Source organism: Rhinopithecus bieti, unplaced genomic scaffold, assembly GCF_001698545.2.
Source record: "Rhinopithecus bieti isolate Rb0 unplaced genomic scaffold, ASM169854v2 scaffold_77916, whole genome shotgun sequence".
NCBI lineage: Eukaryota > Metazoa > Chordata > Mammalia > Primates > Cercopithecidae > Rhinopithecus > Rhinopithecus bieti.
This window is the reverse complement of record NW_016828893.1, coordinates 51097-58568: the sequence shown is the minus strand read 5'-3', so window position 1 is coordinate 58568 and position 7472 is coordinate 51097. Positions and strand designations below refer to the sequence as shown.

Here is a 7472-nt window from a genome sequence, read left to right as displayed (position 1 = left end):
GGAGTATATTCTCTGAGGCAGGAATCAATATTCATTGCTTTCAGTATTGGTCCAGTATCATTTATTGGATAGGTCATCATTTTCAATTTCAATTGGCATAGCATCACTTATTGTAAAGGGCATCATTTCTCCACTGCACTACAAGGTCACTTCTCTCATACATCAGTGGATGATATATGTCCACGGAGTGGACAAGCAAGAAACTAAGAACTTAAAAGAACCCCTTTCCCTTCAAGGCTAAGATCCAGAATCTGTGGGAAACAGAATGGCTTCCACAAGAACATGGAGCCTGCTGGTGATGGCACAACTTCCCAGGGCACTTGGGTTGGAGCTGGTTTCTAGTAACAACCTGCTGATTGGCAGAGCAACTTTTGGAAAGACATGAGTGAGCCAGAGTTAGCCCACAGGTGTGGCTCCAGGGTCTATTTCTGGCCCCTCTATTCTGTTTCAGTAGTCTGTCTTTCACCCCAAATCACAGTCTTAATTTATAATAAATCTTGATATCTGGCAGCATAAGTCCTCTAGTTGAGATAATCTTCATGATTATCATGTTCTTTGTAACCTTTTGCATTTTCATATGAATGTCATAATTAGCTGTTCAATTTCCATAACCAAAAAAGGCCTGCTGGATTTTTATCAGGATTGCATTAAATCATTAGATTAACTTGGGGAGAACTGGCATCTTTATGACAGTCTTTCAATTCATAAACATAGCAAATCTTTCCATTTGTTTAGATTTTAATTTTTTCAATATTTTTGTAGTTTTCAACATGAATGTCTTGTATTTTTTATTAATTTCATTCCTTAGCATTTGATACTTTTGATACTACTATAAATAGCATTGTTTTATTCATTTTCTAATTCTTCTTTGTAAACATAGAGAAAAACAATGTGTTTTTAAAATACTGATGTTTTGACTAAGTGCAGTGGCTCATGCCTGTAATCCCAGCACTTTGGGAGGCTGAGGTGGGAGGACTGCTTGAGACCAGCCTGGGCAACATGGCGAAATCCTGACTCTATAAAAATAATTAAAAATCAGCTAGGCATGGTGGTGCACACCTGTAGTCCCAGCTACTCAGGAGGCTGAGGTGAAAGCACTGCTTGAACATGGGAAGGCCAAGGCTACAATAAGCTGTGACTGTGTCACTCCACTCCAGCCTGGGCAACAGAGCAAGACTTTGCATCTATCAATCAATCAATACAATACTGACATTGTAACCATCGAAATCTCTTAGTTATTCTCAGTATTGTCTACAGATTCTATTGAACTTTTTCACATAAAATCATATCAAATATATATGATTTCAACTTTTCCTTTCCATTCTGTATGTTTCTTACCTTACTGTATGTACTAGCTAGTACTTATAATACTATGTTCAACAGATGTGGTGATAGCAGGTGCTGTAGTTTGAATGTTTGTACTCCCAGACATCATGTTGAAATTTGATCCCCGATGTTGGAGGTGGGCCATAATGGGAGGTGTCTGGGTCATGAGGGCGGATCTCTCATGAAGAGACTAATGCCCTTCAGGAGGGGGAAGGTGAGTGAGTTCTCACTCTATTAGTTCCTGGGATAGCTGGTTGTTAAAAGATTGAGCCCAGGAATTCAAAGTTGCAGTTAGCTATAATCGTACCACTGCACTCCGGCCTGGGTGACAGAACAAGATCCTGTCTCCAAAAAAAAAAAAAAAGAGCTTGGCAGAACAAGATGGCTGACTAGAAACACCTGGTGCTTGTCTCCTCAAGAACGAACAGAGGTAAAAAAATAAATAGCTAAGATTTGACTGAAGTGTTGAAGAAAGAAAAGCGGAATGCCACAGGGGAGGGGAGATGTATCTGTGGTGACTGGAAATCCAAGAAGGCAGTGTAAAGGCATCTGACCTCTGCAGCACCGTCTCACCAAACCAGCCCAAAGACAGGAGGGACTTCCCATTGTAAGTGAAAAGTAAGCAGAAGATCCTCACCATCCCCTACCACCACTGCAAAAGCCTACAGTCCTTACACACCCTGAGCCCAGTTTGGAAAGCTGCCAGAAATTCATGCAACTACACTGCTCCAGATTGGGAACACAACGTGTGCTAACCCACCCCTTGTGAGCCAAGCTATTGTAGCAAGACACCATCTTGAGACTAGAGCCACCTCTGGAATGCTCCCTCCTCTGGGGTACAGTAGGCACTGTACCTCTCCAACACTGGGGCTCCATCTTCATTATGCCAAGCACCCACAGATGGCTAAATGCCACAACCCCAGATGCACAAAGCTTGGGCTCAGGATTGCCTGTGACTCTGGTCCTGCACAGCAGGGAAACCAATGCCTGCTGCTACACTTCCAGCCAGAATAACAGTCTGCCATTCCCACCCAGGGTGAACATGCCCTTGAGAGCCAGCCAAGTCCTTGCCCACCACAGCAGAAGAGGTCCCTGAGCCTACAAGGAGCCAATATTCCCTGGGGCCAGTGGCCTGGCTACAAGCCCACAGCACTCCCACCAACCACAGACATGCCCCTGGCCTACGCAAAGGTCCTATGCTCCCAATAAGGGCTTGAGAGAAGTCCCATAGGCTACCCTCACAGGTGTGCCCCCAGGCCAGCCAAGCAGCAAAGAGCTCAAATCTTGGATCTGAAAAATAGCCCTGCAAGCCACACCCAGTAAGCACACCCCTGAGCTGGCTGAGCAGCCTTACACCTGCATCTCAGACCTGAGAAACAGCCTCATAAGCCACCCCTGGCAGACACACCCCTAGGCCTGCTGAGCAGTTGTGTACCCACATCCCAGCCTCAAGAAACAGGCCTGTGGGCCACCTCTAGCAGGCATGCTCCCAGGCCAACTAAGCAATCCTGTGTCTGCATCTCAGGCCTATGAAACAGCCCTATGGGCCACCCTCTGCAGAAGCACCCCCAGGCCAGCTGAGCAGCTGCAGCCATGTCACAGGCTTGAGAAACAGCCCTAAGTCTGCCCCCCAGCCGCTGACGTATTCCCCCAAGTGAGGCAAGCAGCCTTGCACATACCAGGCCTCAGAAACAGCCCTACAGGTTGCCAATGGCAGACACAGACCCAGGCCAGTCAAGCAGGTGCACATCCACATCATGAGCCAGAGAAACCCAGTGAACCACCTCCAGCAGACATGCACCCAGGAAAGCTGAGCAGCCACTCACCCACACACAAGGCCAAAGAAATAGTTCCACGGCTGTCCATGGTGGGCAAAATCCAGATCAGATGAGTAGCCTTGTGTCCTAAGCCGAAGAAACAGCCCTGTGGGCTGCACCTGATAGACAATCCCACAGGTCAGTCAAAAAGTGTTGTGTCCACATCCAGCACCTGAGAAAAGGCCCTGCAGGCAGACCCTGGCAGACATGTCCCCCGGCCAGCTAAGCAGCTGCTTGCCTGCATCCTGGGCCTGAGAAACAGCTAAGACATTCCTGGAAGGCATGTCCACCAACTAGCCAAGCAACTGTATACCTATGTTCAAAACCAGAGGAATGGCTCATGGCCCCAACCCCAGCTGACCACACCCCAAGATGGCTGATCTACTGTGTACACACACATGCCCCACCCAGAGAAACAGCCCCAGCAAGCCCATCCCTGGAAAACCTGTACCATTATCACCACAAACTCTCTCAGCCTAGGCCACTCAGAAACATGCCAAATTCCACTACTATGGGTTACAGCTGAAAAAACTACATGGAAACTAGGTCAATACACCCCACCAAACCAATGCCCCAAGACTCATTCAAATAAGAATTTCCCTAAGAAACCTACTCCATAAAACTGGAAGAGGCGACTTTTCTGCTAGATGGATACAAATCAATATAGGGACATATCAACCAAGAAAAAGCAAGAAAACATGTCACCTACGAAGAAAAACGAATTATCCAGTAACAGATCTCAATCATAAGAAAATATGTGAAATGCCAGAAAAAGAATTAAATGTTAATCTTAAGGAAACTCAGTGCCATACAAGAGAAGACAGATGATTCAACAAAATTGGGGAAATCAGCTCATGATTTGAATAAGAAATTCAAGAAAATCGGCTGGGCGTGGTGGCTCATGCCTGTAATCCCAGCACTTTGGGAGGCCAAGACGGGCGTATCACAAGGTCAGGAGATCGAGACCATCCTGGCTAACATGGTGAAACCCCGTCTCTACCAAAAATACAAAAAATTAGCCGGGCGTGGTAGCGGGCACCTGTAGTCCCAGCTACTCGGGAGGCTGAGGCAGGAGAATGGCGTGAACCCAGGAGGCAGAGCTTGCAGTGAGCCGAGATCACGCCACTGCACTCCAGCCTGGGTGACAGAGCGAGACTCCATCTCAAAAAAAAAAGAAAAGAAAAGAAATTCAAGAAAAGATAAACCAAACAAAAAATCTTACAGTTGAAGAATTCAATTACTACAACAAAAAATAAAATCAAGAGCTTCTAGAACAGACTAGACTAAGCAGAAGAAATAATTTCTGAACTTCAAGACAGGTCTTTTGAAATAACATAGGCAGACAAAAACTAAATTATAAAAATGAAGAAAGCCTGCAGGATTTATGGAACACCATCATGTGAATAAAGTATTACAGATATTCCAGAAGGAGGAGAAGGAAAAGGTAGGGAAAACATGTTTAATGAAATAGAAGAAAATTCTCCTGAGTATTGGGAAAGATATGGACATCCAGAATCAGGAAGCTCAAAGAACCCCAACAGATTCAACCCAAACAAGTCCTCACTGAGGGACATATATTATATATCTAACTGTCAAAAGTCAAAGACAAAGAAATAATTTTAAAAGCAGCAAGAGAAAAGTGTCAAGTCACATATAAAGGAAACCCCACTAGACTAACAGTAAATTTCTCAGGACAAAACTTACAGGCCAAGAGAGAGTGGGATGATATATTCAAAGTACTGAAAGAAAAAATTAAAATTAAAAATGGCAATAAGGAATATTATACCCAGCAAATCTAGACATTAAAAATGAAGAATAAGGCCGGGCGCGGTGGCTCAAGCCTGTAATCCCAGCACTTTGGGAGGCCGAGACGGGCGGATCACGAGGTCAAGAGATTGAGACCATCCTGGCTAACACAGTGAAACCCCGTCTCTACTAAAACAAATACAAAAAACTAGCTGGGCGAGGTGGCGGGCGCCTGTAGTCTCAGCTACTCGGGAGGCTGAGGCAGGAGAATGGCGTAAACCCGGGAGGCGGAGCTTGCAGTGAGCTGAGATCCAGCCACTGCGCTCCAGCCTGGGCCGCGACAGAGCGAGACTCTGTCTCAAAAAAAAAAAAAAAAAATGAAGAATAAATAAAATCTTTCACAGACAAGAAAAACTAAGAAAATTCATCACCACTAAACTGATCTTGCAAGAAATACTCAAGAGAGTCTTACATCTGGAAGAAAAAAGATGATAACCACCATCAATAAAATATATGAAACAATAAAACTCATTGGTAGGACTCATACACAAACAAGAGAGAAAAAGAAAACCTTATCACTGTGAAACACCACTCAACTGTAAAAATAATGAGAGGAAGTAAGAAACAAAGGATATAAAAAACAATCAGAAAACAGTAAAATAACAGGAGTAAATCCTCCCCTATCAATAATAATCTTGAATACAAATGGATTAAATATACATTTAGAAGATACAGATAGACTGAATGGATAAAAAATAAAGACCCTATGATATACTGCCTACGAGTAACTCACCTCACCTATAAAGACACACATAGACTGTAACTGAAGGAATAAAAAAGACATTCCATGCAAAAGAAAACCAGAAGTTAGCATGAATAGTTGTACTTATATTGGACAAAAAAAGACCTGAAGTTAAAAGTTGTAAAAAGAGACAAGGTGACATAGCAACAAAGCAATCTATTTAGCAAGAGAATATAACAATTATAAATATATATGCACCCAACATCAGAGCACCCAGACATATAAAACAAATATTATTAGACCCAAATGAAGAGATAGATCCAAACACAATAATAGTTGTGGACTTCAACACCCCACTCTCAGCAATGGGCAGATCATCCTGACAGAAAACCAACAATGGGACATTAGATTTAAACTGCACCACAGACCAAATGGACATAACAGATATTTATAGAACATTTCACCCAACAGCTATAGAATACACATTCTCCTTATCAACACACTGAACATTCTCCAGGATTAACCATATGTTAGGACACAAAACAAGTCTCAAAAAAATATATTAAGATTGTTAGATATTAGTTCTAAATTTCTCTTCAAAGAATCAGTATGTCCGTATGTCCAATTCTTTGCCTTCTACTTTTAAACTTAACTTCCTCATAAAGCAACCTTTTTCAATCACCTGCTCCACCCTGACTCATTCCGATTACCTGCTCTGCCATAACCATTTTTCCCACCAAACCACTCACCACGTCACTCTCTTTAAATTAGCCAATCAGAATTACTTTAGCCTGTGTGGCATAACCCTAGTCAACAGGGGGAATGACACAGCAGCAGGGGCCACAAGTGTCAGGAATAAGAACCCTTTCCCCTCCCTTGTCCTGGTGTGTGCTCACCATTGCTCCATCTGTGAGGGCGCACCCTTCTATAGAAGTAAATTGCCTTGCTGAGAAGAAAAAAAAAAGAAAATTTTATATTCGAGTGCTATTTCTTTTACAACACCGAAACTGTATTTATAACAAGATCAAAATCATATCAAGTATCTTCTCAGACCAAAATGGAATAAAACTAGATATCAACAGGAAGAGAAACATCTGAAACTATATAAATGCATGGAAACTAAACAACATGCTCCTGAATGACCAATGGCTGGAAGAAGAAATTAAGAATGAATTTCAAAATTCCTTGAAATGAAAATAGAATCTTAAGATCCCAAAACCTAGGGAACACAGCAAAAGCCATATTTAGAGGACACTTTAGGGAAATAAATGCTGAAATCAAAAAAACTAGAAAGATTTCATATAACCTAATGGTGCACCTCAAGGAACTAGAAAAGCACGAACAAACCAAAACAAAAAGTTAGCAGAAGTAAAGAAATAATGACCAGGCCAGGCGCGGTGGCTCAAGCCTGTAATCCCAGTACTTTGGGAGGCCGAGACGGGCGGATCACGAGGTCAAGAGATCGAGACCATCCTGGCTAACACGGTGAAACCCCGTCTCCACTAAAAAATACAAAAAACTAGCCGGGCGAGGTGGCGGGCGCCTGTAGTCCCAGCTACTCAGGAGGCTGAGGCAGGAGAATGGCGTAAACCCAGGAGGCGGAGCTTGCAGTTAGCTGAGATCCAGCCACTGCTCTCCTGCCTTGGCGACAGAGCGAGACCCTGTCTCAAAAAAAAAAAAAAAAAAAAAAGAGGCTGGGGCCGGGGGCCCAAGCCTGTAATCCCAGCACTTTGGGAGGTCGAGACGGGTGGATCACGAGGTCAGAAGATCGAGACCATCCTGGCGAACATGGTGAAACCTCGTCTCTACTAAAAAAAAATACAAAAAACTAGCCGGGCGAG

General features: G+C 43.5%; 1 pseudogene; it reads left to right on the top strand.

Annotated features, from left to right (window-relative positions):
• Positions 1–282: 282 nt before the first annotated feature.
• The window catches only part of LOC108523862 (zinc finger protein 652-like), a 55088-nt pseudogene continuing 47898 nt past the window's right edge, over positions 283–7472 (top strand).